Source organism: Tachypleus tridentatus, chromosome 10, assembly GCF_004210375.1.
Source record: "Tachypleus tridentatus isolate NWPU-2018 chromosome 10, ASM421037v1, whole genome shotgun sequence".
Lineage (NCBI taxonomy): Eukaryota > Metazoa > Arthropoda > Merostomata > Xiphosura > Limulidae > Tachypleus > Tachypleus tridentatus.
Genome location: NC_134834.1, coordinates 144,227,510 through 144,250,672, shown reverse-complemented (window position 1 = coordinate 144,250,672; position 23,163 = coordinate 144,227,510). Strand labels below are relative to the sequence as shown.

At 36.3% G+C, this 23,163-nt stretch overlaps 2 protein-coding genes across 13 annotated transcripts in view; one reads left to right on the top strand and one right to left on the bottom strand.

The window, feature by feature from the left end:
• LOC143230521 (uncharacterized) overlaps positions 1-22,502 on the bottom strand; it is a 48,954-nt gene extending 26,452 nt beyond the window's left edge. Inside the window, exon 1 of the transcript XR_013016486.1 lies at positions 22,019-22,502. The gene's annotated coding sequence lies outside the window, so the exon portion shown is untranslated. The remainder of the gene's footprint in view (positions 1-22,018) is intronic.
• LOC143230519 (uncharacterized) overlaps positions 1-23,163 on the top strand; it is a 131,615-nt gene that overhangs the window by 43,151 nt on the left and 65,301 nt on the right. For 3 of the 12 annotated variants that reach the window (XR_013016478.1, XR_013016477.1, XR_013016476.1), the window contains one exon: positions 13,290-15,133. The exons of 4 other annotated variants lie outside the window; for them this stretch is intronic. The gene's annotated coding sequence lies outside the window, so the exon portion shown is untranslated. 5 more of the 12 variants (XR_013016482.1, XR_013016480.1, XR_013016479.1 and 2 more) reach the window with 4 other exon arrangements.

The window sequence follows — 23,163 nt, the reverse complement described above, 5'->3', positions numbered from 1 at the left end:
CTGAATCATTTTTTGTCTTAAACTACTTTGAAACCCTCCACAATAAACAATACAGTTTTATCGCTATACATTCCATTTTAACCTCGCATTCAGTTAAAATCCGCCACAAAAAGCGATTGTAATAATACTTTTACCAATCAGGACTCGGCATGGCAAGGTGGTTAAGGCACTCGACTCGCAATCTGAGGGTCGCGAATTCGAATCTTCATTACACCAAACATGCTCGCCTTTCAGCCGTGGGGGCGTTATAATGTGATGGTCACTCGCACTATTCGTTGGTAAAAGAGTAGCCCAAGAGTTGGCGGTGGGTGGTGATGACTAGCTGCCTTCCCTCTAGCCTTACATTGCTAAATGAAGGACGGCTAGCGCAGATAGCCTCGAGTAGCTTTGCGCGAAATTCAAAACAAACTATTTACAAGTCAGATCATGTTATTTTTTATCCAGTTTAAAGTTGGTCAAAAACATGGAATTATAATCCTAACACTTTCTCCTATATAGTTGATGTCTTTTCCAGTCAACTATAGCAATGGTCGGTGTATTTTTATTTATTATCAGTAATTTGTTTCATTCAGTGAACATTTGTTGTTTTTTTCGTATTATACATAAACACTTTTTAGTATTACCTATTTACTGGAATGTTTAATTTTGTGGACAAAATGTTATGGACAAATATAAGTTTTCATATTGTACTCTATGTAAATTTAAAACAAAAATATAAGCGTCTGATCAAACTAAGTAATAGTGTTTTAACTGTATCCGAGAAGTCGTATATATTTGTAACTAATATCCTTTATTTATTATTAATAACAAAGATACGCTATGGGTTATCTGTGCCCTGTCCACCACGAATATCAAAATTCGATTTTTAAGATTATAAGCCCTTAGTTTTCCCGATAAGTCATCGTGGGTGAGTTATACTTTGTGTTATTTCCTAGATTTCCCATAATTCCACACTTAAGTTTATACGGCCTTTTCTTAATATTCTTCTTGTGTCCAGATGCATTGTTTAGCAAGAAAGAATTGCTTTCTCTGCCCCATGCAAATGTGAGTAAAAGTTAAAATTAAAAATTAAACGACTATAAATGTACTTTTATAGAAACATTAATAATAGTCCCCCGCCAGTACAGTGGTGAGTCTACGGATTTACCACGTTAAAATCAGGGGCTCGATTCCCCTCAGTGGTAGCTCAGCAGATAGCCCGATGTTGCTTTGCAACAAGAAAAAAACACACACATCAATAATAATTTCTATACGTAAATGTGAAACAACGTTAACGGGAAACAACTCCAGATGATATAGATTGTTTTTGTTTTGTTTTTACTTATAACTGTTATGATAGTAAAGAATGTCCACCAGAGTGATGAAAGACCAAATATGTTAGTAATCAAATGGATACTCAATTTTTAAATTCATAAAGCCTCAATGTTTGCAGCTTTTATTAATATTAGTAGCGTGTTTTTCATTTATTTTTCAGAATTTATCCTCAAAATGCCGAAATCAAACACTGAAGAGTAAATCTTGCTGCTTCTGTCAAGCTCGTGTTCGGCCTTAATGTTGCACAAAGAAGAGTAAACAATATAACAGAATCCTTTCTTCCAGGATCAATAATTTCTCCAAATCTGAAACGAGACTTCAGATGACTACAAAAACTCCGAGTTCATCTTACCAGGCAGGATTAGAGTTCTATACCAACATCTAATACTGTCAGGTAAAGATGTGTACGGAGCTTTCACGAACAGCGACACGAAGAACGTGATGTCTGGGAGCTCAAGACGTGACGTCAAGACATCTTCAGTGCTACAGAAAATGAGCTGAGTAGTTTGTTTGTTTGTTGTTTTTTGGAATTTCGCACAAAGCTACTCGAGGGCTATCTGTGCTAGCCGTCCCTAATTTTGCAGTGTAAGACTAGAGGGAAGGCAGCTAGTCATCACCACCCACCGCCAACTCTTGGGCTACTCTTTTACCAACGAATAGTGGGATTGACCGTCACATTATACACCCCCACGGCTGGGAGGGCGAGCATGTTTAGCGCGACGTGGGCGCGAACCCGCGACCCTCGGATTACGAGTCGCACGCCTTACGCGAGCTGAGTAGTACTGAGAATTGGAGTACATGACGTCAAGAAAGTGGGTATTTGATTTTTCAGAAATGATAAGAATTGTTTTCGACAAGTAAGCCAAAATGATGTCCCAAACCCTTCTCTAGGAAGTTGCACGACTTGTAAATCTTCATAGACTTGTATTGAATCTATGTTCCCTGGTGGACATAGTCTGAACAAGAAAATGTAATAAAATGAATGATGAATACTTTGTTTTGTTAACTTGTTGTGGATGACCAACAAACAACAGAAACAAAATAATTGGTGGAGCAGCAAACAACAGAAATAAAATGATTGGTGCATCAGTAAACAAACAGAGACAAAATGACTGATGAATACTTCATTATGTGAATTTGCAATATATCATGTTGGTCAATCAGGATAAAGTAAACAAATCAGTTTGTAAAATAACTCGTTGTTCACCTTAAATAAAGTTTATTGAAACATAATTTGAAAAACAATGTTTTATTTCATTCCAAATTTCAATTAAAGCGATGATCAGCTTGATAATCATATTATAAATTACTCAGGTTACGTTTAAAACTAGAGCTTTTAGTTTATTCAGGGTCACAGATAATAATGTTTTCATAAAATTTTACCAATAGTAAATTTACCAAATGCTTCTAAGAAAATATCCTATCCAGGATCAGGTACACCAAATGTTTTCAAATAAGGTGGTATATAATTCAAGATCAACAGCAACACAGAAGATAGTTAGTTAGACTGTCTTTAAACAGATGCACTTAGTTTTCCAAAGTTGGTATTTTTTTAGATTTTTCATAATTAATTAATTACACTTGTTCGACTGTCCAATATTAAAGCGATTATTTTAATAATAGGACAAGATATCCAATATGTTCTAAATAAGGTGTTCTGTTAATTTACCCATAATAAGAATAAGAAAATGTGTTGCAGAGAAGGTTTTTAACATTTTTGGGGGAGATTATATATATACACAATGTCAATGTGTATAAAATAGATGTATGTCAATGAATTTCTTTAAATAATGCCTTGGATCATGTGTATTGGCATTGTAGTGCGCCCCTCGTACGGCTAGTGGACGCCGAAACATTCTTTATTATTATGGGTTCTCCAAATAAAAACTTAAATAAAATAGTGAAAAAGAGTCCATAGGTAAACGACCACGTCTTCAAGTTTCTGAGCAGCAATCTTCAACATCCGTACCACCTGTTGTACATAATTTTCTTATATTACATTCTCTTTAAGACAAACCTTTAGAGCAAATAGCTCGCTTTTTTGATTCAGAATGGACTAGAGAAATTCGCTGGCTCTCCAATGTCAGTTAAAAAGCTTCGCTCTGGTGACATATTGGTGGAAACATCCATATCTAAACACAGTGAACTCCTCTTACATTCAAAGGCGATTGGGAATATACCATGATGGGTTATTGTTGTGAAGGGTTTGAAGAACATCCCAGAGTCGGAGATTCCCGCTGGTTTCTCCACCCAAGAAGTTTCTGCAGTGAGGCGTATCTACACTTGCAAAGATGGAATTATGATGTCGACCAATGTCCTCATATTAACATTTCCATCATCGCGTCTACCTGCCATCATCAAGGCAGGTTATCTTAAGTGCAAAGTACGGCCACACATTCCAAACCCTCTCAGGTGTTTTCAGTGTCAGTCACTCAGAGACATCATGTCGTGGTTCCTCGACGTGTGTTCGTTTGGTTGCAAGGATCACGATGCTTATGAGAATGAAACGGGCCCTTACAGTGTCAATTGCTATGGCTCTCACCCATCCTACTTTCGTTCTAGCCCTGAGTGGTTGGAAGAAAAAGAGGTGCAGCATTTGAAGACGATTCAAAACATTATTTACCCTGAGACTTGCTGTCCACCACTTCATCTCGGACGTATGCTGCTGCACTTCGTTCCATTACTACAGTGGGAGTCCAGACAGATTTCTCTGTGCCTCCAAAACAATCGTTCTCAAACCATATGAAAAGTCTTTTCATGATTAAAAAAGTTGATGAATCAACGTTAACACCCACCTGTGTCCTTAACATTCATTCCAGCAAACCACAAGATCTACTTCTTTGGGTTCCGGGTACAGGCATTTCCTCGGGTACATCTTCTCCCGCTCCAAGATGCAAAACAATCATTCGTTCACGTCCTCAGTCGCTGGAATCCTCTTTCAACGACAAAGACCTGCCCATTAAATCCAGGACGTGATCCATGGAGATCAACAGATCTCCCTCGAACAAAGAAAAAAGACTTGGTCAAAAACGGAAAGGCTCTTCACCCAATTCGCTTACACCTAATTAACAATGGCCACCTTGATACAGTGGAACTGTCGAGGTTTACTTTCTAATCTGGATGACATCAAAGCACTGATTGCTTCCTACCATTCTGTATATCTTTCCTTACGGGAACCATTTCTGAAATCTGCCAATACAGTCACCTTTCGGTGGTTTTCTTTGTACAGAAATGACAGACTGTGTGATGGACGAGTGTATGGAGGAGTGGCACTGTTGGTTTATCAGCATGTGCCCACCTTGTCTTTGCCACTCGGCACACCCTTGGAGACCGTAGCCATCTGTGTTTACGTGGGTCGTACCATCACTGTTTGTTCTCTCTACCTGTCCCCTGAAGAGACCTATGATCAATCAGACTTTGATGTTCTTGTTGAACATTTCCATCTCCATTTTTAATCCTGTGAGACTTTAATGGACATTATTCTCTCTGGGGATGTACTGATATTGATGGGAGGGATCACTCCGTCGAGCGTATGCTCTCAAATCACAATCTTTCTCTTTTCAATACTGGTTCTTTCAATTATTTCCATGCACCTAGTCAGTTCTTTACTGCTATTGATTTCTCAATTTCTCCTCTTCACTACTCTCCCACTTCGAAGCAATGATAATTTTCCTATAATTTTGAGAGATACTGGCCGTGGTCGATGCCACCCGACCTGCGTTCCCCCGTGGAAGCTGGATCAAGCCAACTGGCCCTCTTTCACTGTTCTCCCAGAACTTGATCTTGTCAATAGATGACTTGGTGTCAGCAATGACTGACTGTATTGTACAGGCAGGGGCTCAATGTATTCCTAAACCCTCTACACGTTTTCCACTATATCCTCGTTCGTGATGAAATACTGCCTTCTACATGGCACAGAAGGCTCAAAAACAGGCCTGGGATACTTTTCGTAGGCATCCCACACTCTCGAATCGCATCGCTTTCCATTAAGCCCATGCACATGCATATGCTCGGCGGGTAAGACATCAAAACCATAAGGAATCTTGGATTAAGTTTACAACCAGCATATCTTCTACCACCAGTTTCAAAGTCATATGGGACAAGGTTCGAAAGGTCAGTGGGCAATATAATTCCATCCCTCTCTCGATGTTGCTCTCTGATTGCCAGGAAGTAGCTGATACCCGGAGCATCGCCGATACTCTTAAGTGAAAGCTTTCGCCGTGTATCTAGCACTTCTGCTTCATCCTCCACCTTCTTAGCCACCAAGACTCGAGCGGAGCGATCACCTCTTTCCCTTCTAGCTGATTGTCTCTATGACTATAATCGCCTCCTTACACTGATGGAACTCAAATTGCCCCTTCATTGTCTGGCAGTGCATCGGTTGGACCTGATGATACACGCTATGAAATATAACGCCATCTATCTCCTGCTTCTCTTGCTATTCTTCTGATTGTTTTTAACCAGATCTGGCAAGAGAATGTTTGTACTGATGCCTGGTGCCAGGTTATTGTTCTACCTTTCTCTAAGCCCGGGAAAAATCCCAAAATTCCTTCAAACGTCTGTCCAATTGCTTTGACGAGCTGTTTTCTGTAAGACCTCAGAGAGGATGGTTAATGCTCGTCTTGTTTGGTTCCTTGCCCACCCAGTGTGGATTCCGACGACAGCACTCCACCATGCTCCACCTGATTCGACATAAAACGTCAATCAGAGAAGCCTATCTCAAACGACAACATCTTGTATCAATATTCTTTGACCTTGAGAAGGCTTATGATACCACATTAAGGTGTGGCATTTTGCGAGACTCTCATTAACTTTGATTACATAGTCATTCTCCCATTTTTATTAAAAACCTTTTAATGGACAGGCGATTCCAAGTTCGTGTGGGTTCGACACTTTCCCGTTCTTTTCTACAGGAACTTGGAGCCCCTCAGGGCTGTATTTTGAGTGTTACACTTTTCAGTATAAAAATTAATGCCATCACTGAACAACTCCTTACTGTTGCAAACGGGCTCTATGTCGACGACTTTCACACCTCATGTCAGTCGTCGAGCATGAGGTATATTGAGCGGCAGCTACAAACTGCCCTCAATCGTTTACTGAAGTGAATCACAGCAAACGGTTTTAACTTTTAAAACCATTTGCATGCACTTTTGATGCCGACGCGGTATTCACTCTGATCCTGAACTCCGTATCGGTGAAATTGTGCTGCCTGTGGTCCACGAGACAAAGTTCTTGGGGCTTTCTTTGACTATAAGCTGACCTGTATACCACACATCAAACAGTTACGAGTCAAATGTACAAGAGCACTAAACATCCTCAGTGACCTCTCTTTCACAACTTGGGGAGAGGATTGTTGTTCCATGCTAAAGATATATCGTGTTCTTATTCGATCAAAACTATACTATGGGTCACTGGTCTATGGCTCTGCCAGGACCTCGGCCTTGAAGATACTGGACCCCATTCATCATCGAGGACTTCGGCTCTGCACTGGGGCTTTTCACACTTCCCCACTTCAGAGCTTATACATAGAGTCTCATGAACCTTCTTTGCACCTCTGCCGTTTGCAACTATCTTTACTATATGCTTCGAAACTTTGTTCCTTACCAAAACATCCCAACTGAGGTTGTGTTTTCCTTCCTCGGTGGGCCATGCTTTTTCAGAACGGACGATCTGCCATTGCTCCTTTTCACCTTTGTATCCAGGATGAATTTTGTCTGTCCTTGGATAACATTGCTGTATCCACTGGTCAGTCCGTCCCAGCATGGCTTATTACAGTTCCCAAATGTGACCTATCTTTAAGTCATCTGAAAAAAAGCAGACACTCCCTTTTGGAAATACTGTCTGTTATTTCCTGAACATCTTTCGAACCATCCTTCCATTCCTATTTACACAGATGGTTCAAAATCAGGTGCTTATGTGGGCTCTGCTATGGTTTGTTGTAGTTCAGTGGTTGCGTGCAGAATCCCCTCTACAGTTTCTGGGTTCACTTGCCCTGGATCACATAGAAGCTAAGTAGTACTCAAACTGCACTATTTATACTGACTCGATTAGTTCTCTACTGGCCCTGGAATCGCTTCACGTTAGTTCACACCCTGTTCTCGTTGATATTCAAAACCGACTGGCCAATTTCTCTTTAACCTCTACTTCTATCCAGTTTTTCTGGAAACCAGGCTGCGTTGGTATCTGCGGGAACGGGCTCACCGACACCGCAGCTAAATCTGTCAGCTTTGGTACTATCACTGCTGTGACTGTTCCATATATGGACTATATTCCTGTATTCAAGGCTCGACTCTGTGCCAGTTGGCAGTCGACTTGGAGTAAGCAACGTGAAAGCAAGCTTTTCCAAATAAAACCCTCTATTGGACTTTGGCCATCTTGCTTCCGTAAGGATCGTAAAGAGGAAGTTGTTTTACCTAGACTACGCATTGGTCACAGTTTTTTAACTCATCGTTTTCTTTTATCTGGGACTGATGCACCAATGTGTTTGTTGTCTTTGTAACACTCAGATCACAATAGGCCACATTTTTCTGTCTTGCCGTCGTTACGACTCTTAGCGACAGCACCATTTTAAACTTGTTCTGTCCCAACGTTAGACAGTGTTATTGGCGATGGTGACACTCACCACCTTGCCCGGCATGGCCAGGTGGTTAAGACACTCGACTCGTACTCTGTAGATCACGGGTTTGAATCCCCGTCGCACCAAACATGCTTCCCTTTTCAGCCGTGGGGGCGTTGTAATGTGACGGTCAATCCTACTATTCGTTGGTAAAAGAGTAGCCTAAGAGTTGGCGGTGGGTGGTAAGTTACTTATTGTCATTTAGGCTGATTCTTTAAAATGGGTAGTTGAGCTGAAGGTGATCGAAATGTAGTTCTCTGCTTTATTTTTACTTCAAGTGGGTTTATCGTCGTCAAGAGTTTGTTGTTCACTGTATCATCTGTTTAATCTGAAAATTATTGTGAACTGATTTTGATAGTGTGTTGGTTTATCCACCAGAGAATGCTCTTGAACTGGTCAGGTAAACTAAGGCTAGTAGATTTGGTAGTAATATGGATAGATCAGCTTAAGAAGACCCTGCAATAACAGACAGCACAGCAGTGGTGCCAATGAGTGTAGTCTAAACAGACTCTCCTATTTCATATTTTGGTTCAGAATTCTTGAACAGGTGCAGAAAATGATGTGGAGGTTTGATCTTTGTATCTATCCACTTTTTTTTCCTCAAATATTTTATTCTGTCACTAATTTCATTTTGTACTTTGAATTTGTCATTACTGCTTTTCAGTACTTCACTGATGTTTCTCAGTACTGTTGCAATCCCTCTGTACGCCTACTTTAGCTTCGTCTCTCTTGTAGTTTATACATTTTATTTTTTAATATTATGTATCTTTCTTTCAATTTTCCCCTTAAATGTTCATCTTTTACTTTTTGTTCTTTTTCTATTTTATTTTATTGCTATGTCTCTTCCGTTTGTTCTCCTTTCTATTCTCTTATCTTCTGAAGTTTTCCTATCTCGCTTTGTGCCTCTGTTATTTTCTTGAAATAATCTCACTTCTGACACAAGTGTTGTATTGTATTCTATCATTGAGTGAGTTCTATGGAATTATGTGATTAAAATAATGCAAAGTCAGTCCAGATAACGATAACAAATCAATTAATTTATTTAATAATATTTACTGCAGGCTACGTCTGCTTTTAAATATGTTGTAGGCTTGAGCACACAAACGTTTTTACTTTCAGCAGAATCTGCACTACTGATGTTCTGTTCCTTATTTATTTAGCTTTATTTGATAAATAAACGACAACACATAAAAGGTACAATAACTCACTGTCTAACACTGAACTGTAACATTCATTGAACGTTCACACACTGGTTACTATAATACTCTCTTGCTTCACCAAATTCCAATAAATCTCTAGTGTATTACATTATTATGATTTTCTAGTCATACTATGACTGCTTTTATGAACTTTCCAGATCCAGCGTCCTCATCATGATTGACAACTTTCTCTAGCAAACAAAATTATAATGGAATCTGGTAATCGACATTTGTTATTTAATTGTTATTTGAAATATTGTTTTAGGGTAATAAAAATAACATGGTTAAAAATAAACAAATTACATATAAAAGCGCTTAAGATACGAGTTAATAAATCGTTATGTTTTTTATTATATATTTTTTCCTCAAAGAAGGTCATGTGAGCTTTAGTCTAAAACTCTAAATATCTCATGTAGCAAATAGTGGGATGCTTAATTATGACATAATTACGAGTTTAACAAAGTTAAAATCCGAATCATTTCAAAAAATTACTATAAATTAAGCTAATAATGATGACATTCTTTATTTTATAAATATTAATCCTTAGAACAGATTGAGTTGTTTCCATCACCGAATTAAATTCAAGACATCCACTTCCCGAATTATAAAATGTGTTTCATTAACATCAATTAACCCTAATCGATATTACACCAAGAATAAAGCAAAATCGTCTGTGTAGTTTACCAAGCTACATTTGTTCTTTGTCCATGTTTAAATATTACATTTTTTTCTGTTAAATAACAAAATTACAAAACTATACCAGATTAGAGTGGTTTAAAAAAGAATGAAAGTGTGAAGAGGAGCCAAGTGCGAAACTGTTGTGAAACTTTCTGTCCCTCTTCCCTCTCGAATAAACAGAAAACCTCTGAACTGCACCAGTGACATTTTTGGTGATATTGCTTAATATATCCAACAACTGAACTTAACTTATTACTTTTTGTCCATAAGTAGCGTTTTAGTTGGATCGTTGCCTTCTCATTATGGGCATTAAGTTTCCTTAATATTTTCAGTTTTAGCTAACGTTCCAAGATCTGCAACGTCAGGTAAAGTTTAAAATAGTTTCTGTTTCTTTGGTCTTGATTGCGCTAACAGTTTCTTATCGCCAAAAAGTGAGCAATGTTTAAGTATACAACTTATAGTGTTGAGAAACATGTAGTTTGAAGGACTGAATGAATGTGATAAATCATTACTTACCGACTTGATATTATTTAATAAAAAAAATTGTTTTATTTTTGCTGTACAGTCAGATGTAGTCGGTTTTATAAAAGGTGCGCTAGAAGTAAAAATGAATTATTTGTTTTATTCTTTTTTAGTACAAAACTACACGCAATGGGGAATTAAATCCAAGATTTTAGCATTGTAATTCTTAAAACTGACCACCAATGGAAAGGATGATTGATAGTTAAGCTTTTGGAATTTTGTATTTCAGTTAAAGATTAGTTACCATAATTCTGAATGTTTTACAAATAAACTAATTAATTTCGAGTTATTTTGAAAATGCAGTAACTTGGGTCAGTTTACTTACATTGTGCAATTTGATATTAAAGTACTAACACCAATTTAGGCTTCCGTTTGTTTTGCTACATTATAGTTAATTTGAATTAATTTGCTTACTTTGTGCAAATACTGCTGCAAGCTGTTTTTTAATTTCGCTGTTTGCTAGAGAGAGTTGTAAGCATAATGATGGCCCTAGATTTAAAAGAAAGCTTATAAAAGTGATCATAGAATACCTAGAATGTTAAAGGGACGGGCAGAAGCTTACGAGGCCATGTGGGTTAAGGCGTTCGACTCATAATCTGAGGGTCGCAGGTTCGAATCCCCGTCGCACCAAACTTGCTCGCCCTCTCAGCCGTGGGGGCGTTATAATATGACGATCAATCCCACTGTTTGTTGGTAAAAGAGTAGCCCAAGTGTTATTTAATGCAGCCTTGCGCGAAATTCAAAAACAAACAGAAGCTTACGAAAAGTACATGAACAGTTCAAAGATATTTCATCGTCCCCTATTATCCCGCAATTGAAACTTACTTATGTGGAAAATACCGATCCCCGAAGGACACTGGAATTACAAAGGAGTATCATAATGTCTCAAATGAAGAACACTTTTGTACCCGCCCCTTTAATAATCGAGATACTTTCAGAAACACCCAGATAGAAGGATACGTTGTACATTGAGTTAGTTTTCATTTCACTGATTTCTCAGCTTCTGTAGCGTTCGGGTCATTGCTAGTTATCGTGTATATCTAACTACTTGTACAATTTCACAGCTAATTGTTCATTCAAGTCGATTTTCGATTCACGTAAAATAAAAAAAAAATCATTTATTTCTTTCTGAACATTTGCTACAGGTTACTATCACTTATATTCACCTGTTGGCCCCAGTGCAAACATTTTCACTTCAAACAGAAATTTATTCGCTTTTGCTAAAAAATTAAAAGAATCTGCTCAATGAAAGAGTACATTATCACTATACCATGTCTGCTTTCTAACGTTAAGCCTTAGAATAACATTGCAAGTTTATTTACTGGTATTGTTAAATACAATAAAGATTAGCCCTAACTAAACTAAAGCATCTCTATTGAATAAGCGAACGTTCTTTATAACGGATTAATTAAAGTTAGGCCTAATACAAGTGAACTTACTGATTTTGGTGTCTTTGATTGAATTATTCTGTATTATTCTAGAAATCTCGTATTTAAAAAAAGTACTGCTGTAAGAAAATATTAATTTGAACGCAAGTGTTCTAGAGGTCTCTGTTGGTACTATTATATTCAGGTGATCATATTTTGTGAAACAAAATAATGATAATAAAAAAAACATCCAATACTTAACGTAATTCCACATGCAGGCAGCACTGGAATCAGTGGTTCGATTCCCTCGGTGGGCATTAATGATACTCAAAAGGTATAAGGAAACACATACATAATCCCTGATTAAACTATTATATTGTATGAAGTATTATATTTGCATTAAAATATTAGAAAGTTTGATTTATACATGTTTTAGCTAGTTTTATTACCCAAATTAATTTTCTTCAGTAATTTATCTTTTTGCCAGAATGCTCCTATTCGCTAAGACTACACTGTAGAGCTCAAACCATATTGGTGTTGCGGTATTATCATGTGAAGTGATCAACCTTTCGTATAGTAAGTGCAAGTAACAGAAAATGTATCACGAACTCTGACTTTAACAGAGTTGAACAAAGAAAGAGGGACTGGATAAAGTGTGAGACAAAGAATAAAACAAAGTTCAAAAACATTCGAGTGTCGAATGTACAGGTCGAACTTGTTTTATCGGATTACTCGCAAAGCTACTCGAAGGGTATCTGCACAAGTCTTGTCTAAATTCGAAAGTAATAGACTAGAGAGACATCTGCTGGTCAGCACTATCCACTGCCAAACCTTGGGCTATTCTTGTTAATCTTAAACGTGAGATTTGAATAAAGTGCAGATCGTGATTTTATTGGTTTACTTTTATTTTTTTTTTAGTAATGGGATGTTAACTGTAAAAAGTAAACTCCAGAATCTTATATGCTAACCATTGATTTTTCTATATATTTCGTTACTCTTGTCCCAGACTGTGAGAACATAGCATTATATACAAGGATCTCTTATGTCATCCTTCTTTGTGTACATACGATACCTACGTCAGTATTTGTAATTTCAACATAAACATAATGGAGGATCTATAACCTTCAGGTATCACATGATCTGGCAGTGGCAAAGATAACTTTCCACCTTTCCACACTTTAGCCCCTCTATGGCACAGTGGTATGTCTGAGAACTTCTACTGCTAGAAACTGGGTTTCGATACCCGTTGTGGGCAGAGCACAGGTAGCCCTTTGTGTAGCTTTGTGCTTAATAATAAAGAGCAACTATACTCTGTATTATACTTTACAGCATTTGTTCCCACAAAAAAACTATGTACCATCACATAAGAATGGTCCAGAACAATAAGTATCTTGGGCAAAAGAAATTTAGCTATATTCTTCCTGCACTCATTCCTTAATCATCGTTGTTTTTAAAGTTACACACAAACATGTATTTGAGTTATTCTTTTTATTCTTGAATATCGTGAAATATTTACCTTACCAACTAAAGAAGACAGAATATGCTACATGTACGAGATCTGATCAAAAAGTTTTAAGACTTCTTCTGTTACAGGTGCCAGTACAGAGACAGTGAGCTGCATTGAGGTGTGTACAAAGTACAAATAGTGATCTACCCCACGAACAAGCCATTTCTACAGATCTTATACCTGTGTTGCGAAAAACGTGTTCAAAGACAGACGTATCTCTTGCCCCTGTCGTAATAAAAATGGAAAGAAAAGAAGGACAACGTGTTTGCATCAAGTTTTTTGTGAAAATGGTAAAGGAGGAACAGTAATCCTTAAAATATTGAGAACTGCCTTTGATGGTGACTGCTTAAATAAGGCTGTCGTTTATCAGTAGATAAAACGCTTCCAAGATGGCTAAGGTGAAAGACAGTTAACCAGATATTTTATATAAAAAAAAAGGTCTTAATTCGCTTGAGGGAGAAAGTTAGAAGAAACCGCCACGAGCTGTGGAAGAATGGTCAGTGGTTTTTTCACCATGACAACGCGCCTTCACACACTGCTGTGTCTGTTCAAGAATTTTGGCAGAAGAAAACATTCCTGTGATACGCCCCCTGTATTCTCCTGATCTTGCCCTGTGTTTTTTTTCTCCCAAAATTGAAAATTAAATTAACATGAAAGAAATCTGATGACATTCCAACCATCCATAATAATGTGAAAGCAGAACTTAGTCACTTAACAGTTGAAGACTTCCAGCATTGCTTCCAAAAATGGCAGGAACGTTGGAACAAGTGTGTTTCAGCTGGGAGAAATTACTTTGAAGGGGATAGCATATGATACTGATGTACGTACATTATTCTTCGGAATAAAATTGAAGTCTTAGAACTTTTTGATCACACCCTGTAATTTCCGTTACCACAGTAGGCTTAAGATTCCAAGACTCATGCAAGTGGTTCAACCTTTTATACAAATTAAAAACTCTGTCCATTACGTTTAAGGTTAAACCTTTCTAGCTATTTCTGTATGACTATTTTAAATTAGAATTAATACAATTATTTAGTAACTTCAACTGAAATAAAAGCTTTGCTTGTAAGTATTAATTATGGAGATGATCAAATATTTCGAGACTGTAATATGTTTAACATGTTTTAATACTAATCAAACCATGAAAATATAACTTGAAATACTTATGCCCCTTGAAACTGTTTACATGGAGAGAACTTATGTTTGATGTGAAGGAACCACTCAATAACAGTTAGGCTTATATTGTTAGGCAGGCTGAATATACTGTAACTTGTTTAAGATACAAGCAAAAGTAAAACTCAAAACATTTGGCTTTTATTCTAACTAAATATAGAGAGATTAAACGAGGTAACATAATAGCTCTTTGCAATCCTTCCAATCACGTTTTCTTACGGGATTATACAAGGAATCTCTCTCTTCAAACTCAAAGTGATTTCAAATGGCAGTACCATTAACTATATTTGTTGCTTGTTCTTTAAGTAAATGAGAGAATGGAACATAGTCACGTGACAACACGCATTGCTCTGTCTGTTGACTGCTGAAGGTTTCTGTTCAAATATATCGTCTGCTGCTGTTTCGTTGAGCCTTCACGTGCCAAGGTATTTTCAACTTTTAAGATTCTGAATGTCTATTGCCATGTGAGAATGAAATGGTTACCTCGTATTTCATTTTCCATATCTATTCATTCTGTGGAATTATATATTTTTAAATTCTGTTTGTAACTGTTTTTAGTGTTACTAATCAGCTATATATATAAATCTAGTACCTTATTTTTTAATATTTCAAAACTCCCTGTCTCTGAAAATGAGACAATTTGTTTTAAGATGATCAATATATTTGTTATATTCCCGAAACAAATGTGCCAAACATTTGGTTTACGATGTTCCTATATATTCAAATTACGATAGAATTAAAACGGTTTTCAGCTTGGTTTTTGTTTAGTAGTATCTGCACCACGTTAGAAAGCTAGTACACTCAGGAAGGTTGTAATGATATAAAACGGAAATAAAAGAAAAAAAATGTTTTGAAGCAATATTTCGAGCAACTTCCATTCGTTAGGCTTAAACTGGTTTTACCAACTTTAGTGTGTAAATCACAAAAGAGCACGTGTACGGATAATGTGGCTTGGTATTGAACAAAGTGGGATGAAACATTATTTTAGAATTGAGATTTTGAGACTGAACATGAGTTAAACGGTTAGGTTAGCAATTTCTGGGCGATTCTGGAACAACTGTCCGTAATTTTATACCAGTGAGCAGAGGGCAGGCAGTTAACCAGAAGGATTTTCCCCCACGTGGGCTTTGTCCAGGTTTTGAGTTAAATAATAAAGTTGACTATCATTTCTATAGCACACCCACAACTGAAAATAGAAGGCGTGTTCAGTTCAGTTGCGTCACGTCTCGAACCGCGTACCCTATGATTCTTAATCATTAGGTCACTTTTTATCTCCGCCTCCCTCCACTAATTTAGTGGCAAGTCTGACAGCTTATAACGATAATGACAGAGTTTCGAGACCCTTAGTAGACACAACATACACATTCAATTGGGTATCTTTGTGCCTAATAACAAACAAACTTTTTCTCCTCAACTCTGTTTTACATCATTTGTGAAAAGTAATTAAATCCAGTTAAATAAATGTAAAACATTACCAGTTCACTCACATATCTTGTGATAAATGATACTTATATAGTATTAAGTAGAAAATAATTAGTAACTACAAGAAGATGTAAAGCTTACTTAAAAACTTAATAAAATAATTTGCTTATAATTTTATAGTGAAAATCAAGACAAGATCACAGAAAGGAAATTATTTCATTTTTCTACTTCAAAGCTTAGCTCTTTCAGTGCCACGCTTATTGTTAACTTTATGGGTTCGTTGGAAATTAAGCACAAAATTGCACGATTGGTGGTTATCTGTGCGCTGCCACTACGGGTATCGAAACCCGGTTTATAGTGTTGTAAATCCAGAGATATACCGTGGTGCCACTTGGGGGCAGGTAAGTTTTCTAATGCCAATTTGTTTGTTCGTTTGTTGTTTTAGATACACACAACGAAAACCAAAACGTAAGTCGCATGCTTTAATATTATCTGACACTGATAAACTTTGGAATACTTGAAAACCTTCTTGCCAGTATGGACCGATATGGCCAGATTGGTTAAGACGTTCGACTCGTAATCCGAGGGTCGCGAATTCAAATAATCATCACACCAAACATGCTCGCCCTTTCAGACGTGGGGCGTTATAATGTGACGGTCAATCCAACTATTCGTTGGTAAAAGACTAGCCAAAGAGTTGGTGGTGGGTAATGATGACTAGCTGCCTTCACTTTAGTCTTATATTGCTAAATTAGAGAAGGCTAAGGAGGTAGCCCTCGTGTAGCTATGCGCGAAATTAAAAAAAACACCAAAAAACAAATCTTCCCATTATTACAAAACTCCAAATTCGAGTGGCAGCGCCCTAGAACGAGACATAGCAGTTAAAACACAACACTTAAAATATATTCATAAGACGGGTGATATGGGTATTAAAACGTTATTTAAAATAAAGTACAAAACAACGATTCGACCTTCTTCAGATTAATACATTTTTACTTCAAGTTGGTTTATCGTTATCATGAACACTTAAAAACAATTTACTAAATGGAATTTAAAACATCATGATGTGTGAACTTGTAATGGGTAATTAGGGCGTTCGATTTGCAATATAAGAGTCGCGGGTTCGAATCCCCTAACTTACTCAATCTTTCAATTCCGGGGGCGTTTATAACACGTGACGATCAATCTGTCTGTTCGTTGGTAAAAAGAGTAGCTCAAGAGTTGGCGGTGAGTGGTGTTCACTACGTGCCCTCCCTGTTTGTCACTGTCAAATTAAAGACGGCTAGCGCAGATAACCATCGGGTAGCTTTATGCGAATTTTGAAAAAAATCAAACTTTTGCGTTTTACATTCCAGCTAAAGTTTAACTACGGTCTGATATTTTTTAAAGGTTATCTTTCGTAATGCTTTAATGCAAGTTATTTCTTCCAATATTAGGACCAGCCTTCATTCTGATAGTATCATAACAAATTCACTGCAGTGTAAATTAAATAGCTGCCTGAAAATGTTGACGTGTTTCCCACGGTTTTAGAAACATAATCGCGTGAATCTCGTGATCCGAGCGCAGCCATGAAGAGCAGTTCGTGAACTTCATGCAAATACGTTTTTCTCCCAGATAAAAACTTACAGCCGAAATAGTTTTTATCTGGAATATGATGTTATTTTGTAATTGAAATATTATCCTAACTCTATATTACCCCATCTATATCGACTTAATCAACGTCATAGAATTTACTTCTTCTAGAAACTGCCACAAACCAAGTAATCCTACTTGTTTATTTTAAACGTTTACTCCCAATCAATTTCTAGTTTTCCAGACGTAATTCTGAAACTTTTCGTGACTGCTCTTCCTTTCTTTATTTAAATCATCAGACATGTCTTCATTTTCCTAAAGACTATTCACTTATTAATAGCATCTTCATGATGAATTTCCAGTCCCTTTACACTGATTTCTCATAATAATGGTATGTATGTATTATGACACTCTTTAGTAAGCCTGAAGTATGATACATACTCTCGAGATTGGCTGTTCTTATTCTTGAATTGCTATGGAAACCAGAATGCATCTCTCTTACGCCAGTCTTCTTTGTTCATTAGGAGAAATTGTTTAAGTTTAAACTTTTCGGGAGGGAGCAGGTCCAACTCTTATTGTAAATGAGATTCATTGAGTAGAACTATCAATCAGCGCTAAACTGTGTCGCTTGTCCATTACTACAGTTTCTAGGCGAAACAGTCTATTATAAACCAACCAGGTAGTCATTCAGTTTTCAAGCATAACTCATTTCCACCCCATAAAAAAACGAATTTTTTTAAAGTTTAAATGTGAGGCTGCAAGAATGTGTCACATTAAGAGCGCAGTATCCAAAGCCAAAGTTATTGTTAATTGCGGTTAGTATCAAAACACAAGACGAACGCTTTGAACACTTCCCGTGGACAGCCGCACCGGACTATGTACTTTTAGTTTAGGCCTGGCACTGTCTACTAGTTAAGGCGGTCGACTCGCTCTCTGAATCTATACTTATAATTCACAAGCGATCGCTTTAAAGGCTCTACTACTTTACAATTTGTAACTCCTAGCTTCTAATGTATAACAAACAAGATAAAAAAAAAAACTATCTTACAATTTGAAATTAGAAACACAGCAACTCACACGATATTGCAGTATGCAACGGCCTACACGTTTTAATGCAAAAACGTCTACATTTGGCCCCAAATTAACAAATTCGTTGTTCAGTCCATTTGTCTGGATGGATAAGCTAGCTGTGGTTGTCAGCCATATGTTTGATTCACACAAGAAAGGCTGTTTAATTTGTTGAATGTCTGAAAGTTGCTACCCAACTAGGATGTACATAGTTCTAGTAGGTGTTATGACTTTCATACTAAAATGGATAGTTATTAGCCTTAAGACAAGTGGATTGTTCTCTGTATTATCAACTTAAGGTTTAGAAAAGCTTCTCAAAGTGATGCTTTAGTGCTTGAGAATAGATACAAATGCTAAAGAAACCCACACAGAGACCGTTTATTTTTTGTAGTCTAGCTAAAGAATACCTAGATCAAGTTCTCAAACATTTAAGAATGAATGACCCTTGTAATTCCTGTACGCAAAGTCAGATGTTGCATCAGTTGATGTTTAACTTCGATGCTAACAGAACGAAAAGCAGCTGGGAAGTTTGAAGTTGAGAAACATTTTCCATCTTTTCAGATTAGGGAAGAACATAAACGAGAAACATCAAATGATGCCATCGTAGAGCAGCTGAAAATTTCGTTGCTTATGCAAATTATTTGAGATTGTAAATGAAAAAGAAATACACTGCTGCTATTGATAACAGTTAACAATCAGAAAAGAGGAAAAACAATGGCTGTCAAGCCAGAACCCTCCAACAAACCAAGGAACTAACAACCAGAGAAAGCTGATTTAAAGGTATTCAGACAACCACCTACAAGTTCCAAACATGTGGCCAATATCCATAATATGGGTTGCAGGGAGCCTATTTGAAATGCAATGAACGTGGACATTGAAAATAAGATCGCTCTCCTATATACCTGATCAAACTAGAGCAAAGTAGGTTATAGCTCTAAAAGTTCCATTTAACAGGAAGAATACAAGGATTAGGTATAATTGTTTCACTGCCTTAGCCATCAGGCTTTGCATTGAAGTAGTTAACGTCACAGATCACTGGTCAGGCTTATGAGATGTCTGGCTTCACAAAAGGAAGATTGACGCATATCAGTTTGTATATGTGGAAGAAAGGTCGAGCTCCTAGTAGATACTTGAACTGTTAGAACTCATCGAACTTAGATATATACAAGAGTGGCTTCCAAGCCTAAGTTGAAACCAACACAGATTTTGATTTTACCTTTTTTTATTATTGTTCAAACTATTTGGCTACTTATTGTTTTCTGTGGTACTGACAGGAAGTTGATGTTAAGATCATTTTTGAAGATAAAGTAAAGTAAAAGTTTGTTATAAACCTAACAAATCGCATCGATTTTGTACTTACAACATGTCTTAAAATTAATCTCTTTAACATGTTCATTATAGGTTTCACACCACGGAGAGCTAAGTAGCAACAGTATTTCAGACTTTTTTTGTCTACCACGAGTAACAACCCAGGAGGTCTTTCATGCAATGTCAGAACTTATCAGTTGAGCTTGATTATTATAACAAAAAGTGTATTTTCAGTGCTATTTCTATGCAATAGTGATAACTCCCTACGAAGGGATTAAAAGGCTTAAGCTAGCAAAGTGAAATAACTTAAAATGAGTGTTACTATTATCTACTTATGTTTTTATTATTAATTTTTAGACCATTCAGTTATCTGCTGTATTCACCGCAGGGAATCAAAACCTTGATTTTTGCATTGTAAGTCCATAAACTTACCACTGTACAATCTGGTGATTCTTATATTTTTAACACGATAACTGTGGTTCTTTACAGACTAAACAACAAAAGTGTATTTAATATGCATCACCTAACCACAACGAATCCAGACTCTTTAAAATACCTTGCGTGTGATGTTACAAAAGAAAATTAATAATTTCGTCTGAACTTTTGAAATCCCCTGATAGTCAATATAATGCAACAATTTATGTGATGGGTGTGTTTTTTGTAAAAATTTTTATTCTTGTTATTTTGTTTTAAAATGGTATTAAAATTCATTATCTATTTTCTAGTGCACTCATATAATAACGAAACGATACAGCACTGGATTGTATATTTATTTATTAGTCACGAGCCGCAAGATATTTGTGGCAGTTTCCGTGCCCTCCGCTTGAATTTTCATTATTATATCATTTTCATCCACAGCGTTTAAGCTACGCTTTCTTGCAGTTATTATGTGTTAGATCGATAAACCCTGATCTACTTGAAAAAATTTGACGTAATTTTATTTCATAAAACTACACACAGAATAAACAATAAGGTATAGTAATGATACTTATAATAGTGTACAGAGTATGAAATAGTTATTTGTGTTCAGCTTATGACACAGTTTTATGAGTTGAAACAAAGAAACTGACAGAAACTAAGAATAAAACTTGTACTAAAAAAAAGGTAGCTAAATGATGTTTATAGCAGACCATGAAGTGAACCAAAGCCAAATTATTACAAAGTAAAGTAAATATAAAGCTGTAACGTAGACAAACTTGGCTGAACATGCAGAAACATCTGAGTGCGTGCACATGGTTTTACATGGAATGCGCATGCATATTTTAGACTTAAATAAGTCGAGAAAATCCTTAGTTTGTTTAATGTTATTCATTTTTAGAAAGTTACACGCGGGTTAAGTTGTTTGTGTGAAATACTTTGCAAAAAAGTCGAAATCAAAGTCAAATGTCATGTGATGACGAGAACATTGTATTATCGTGTACGATTCTCGTTGCATTGAAAAGTGTGATAAGACAAAAACAGGTAAGATGATTCTGAATTGAAAATTCAGTATGAAATTCGTACTCCACAGACAAAGGCCTTTCTAACGATACGAGAGTTGCAGCATTTGGTCGAGCAATTTGCGAAAAAAGTTCCGCACAGACAAATGCAAGTATATTATTTATGTAGATTTTATTCATAAGAACCAGAAAAAGTGTTTTTATACAATCTTTCTTTTAACCTTGGAAGCGATTTTTCTTGCTTATTTTATGTCAGAGTTCGCTTTAATCTCAATGAGAATGACGTTTTTTACCTATAAATCCTGAGTAATCCTTTCTTGTGGCGATTATAAATACCATCATATTCTGTAACTGGAGAAGAACATATCTTTATTTTGGAATATTAAGGTCAATATAGGGCTAACTCTGCTCTACCCACCATGTTTGTATCGAAAACCGGTTTCTAGTGGCATAGTGCAATACGCTTATCACTTTATGAACACGCATTCAGACGTTTCTCTATACTATATTCAATTAAGTTTGCCACGTTACAGTTTTACATTTACTTTTCTTTACTTTGCAATAATTTGGCTTTGGTTCCTTTCATAGTCTGCTATAAGTGGTATAGTGGTTTATAGTGCCACTGGAATAAAACAGTTTAGTAACGACATTTCACGTATTCTCTGAGTCGTAAGTAGAACAGTTGTTCCCGTAGCATTAGAGATTCGACTCCCGTCAATGAACACAGGAGACAGCCATACGTGGATTTGCTGTACGAAAGCTCGCACGCACAAACAAGTTGTTGAATGAGAACATTTTAATAAAATAATTACAGAAATAGTATAACAACTTACCCACGCGATCAAGTATCATTCTTGTGTAGACTGAAAGAAGGTAGATTGTATTTTCCATTTTGCTGGTTCTTCAGTTGGACACTATAGCCAGTAACATAAAGCTGTAGACCTACTCATAATACACGTGACGACCCCTAACTTCTCAACTAACGCGTAAACCCAGAATGCTGATTTTAATAAAAATATTGAAATTGAACGCATGTAATATCAGCTAGTTATTTACCTAAAACCATCACCTCCTATTTTGTGAAATTCTTACAACGGACTGCTTTTGCATCCTAGTATGTTTATTTAGCATCTGGCCCTTTATATTTCACAATCCACTGATGTGTAAAGGTGTTGGAGGTTTTAAAGTCAGTAACAACTGATTGTTAGATATTAGGGTACAACTACAGTATTGGATGGTTATAAAGTATTTCAGAAAGGAGAACAATCTCCAGGAAAGCCTTACTTAACATGAGTCATTACTTAGTTGTATAATAGGCACTCTGTACAGACAGAATACCCATACAGAACTGACACTGATTGTACAGACATAATACAAGAACCACTACGTAGAAGTATTTCAGAAAGGAGGACAATCTCCAGGAGAGCCTTACTTAACAGGAGTCATTACTCAGTTGTATAATAGGCACTGTGTACAGACACGTGGCTTTGCTGTACGAAAACTCGCACACACAAACAAGTTGTTGAATTTTAATAAAATAATTTCAGAAATAGAATCACGGACTACGTAAAACTGACTCTGATGTATATAGAATACTACAATACATATATAGATGTATATTTATATATAGAATACTACAATACATATATAGATGTATATTTATATATAGAATACTACAATACATATATAGATGTATATTTATATATAGAATACAACAATACATATATAGATGTATATTTATATATAGAATACTACAATACATATATAGATGTATATTTATATATAGAATACTACAATACATATATAGATGTATATTTATATATAGAATACTATAATACATAATACATATATAGATGTATATTTATATATAGAATACTAGAATACATATGTATATTTATACATAGAATACATACATATATGTATATTTATATATAGAATACATACATATATGTATATTTATATATAGAATACTGGAATA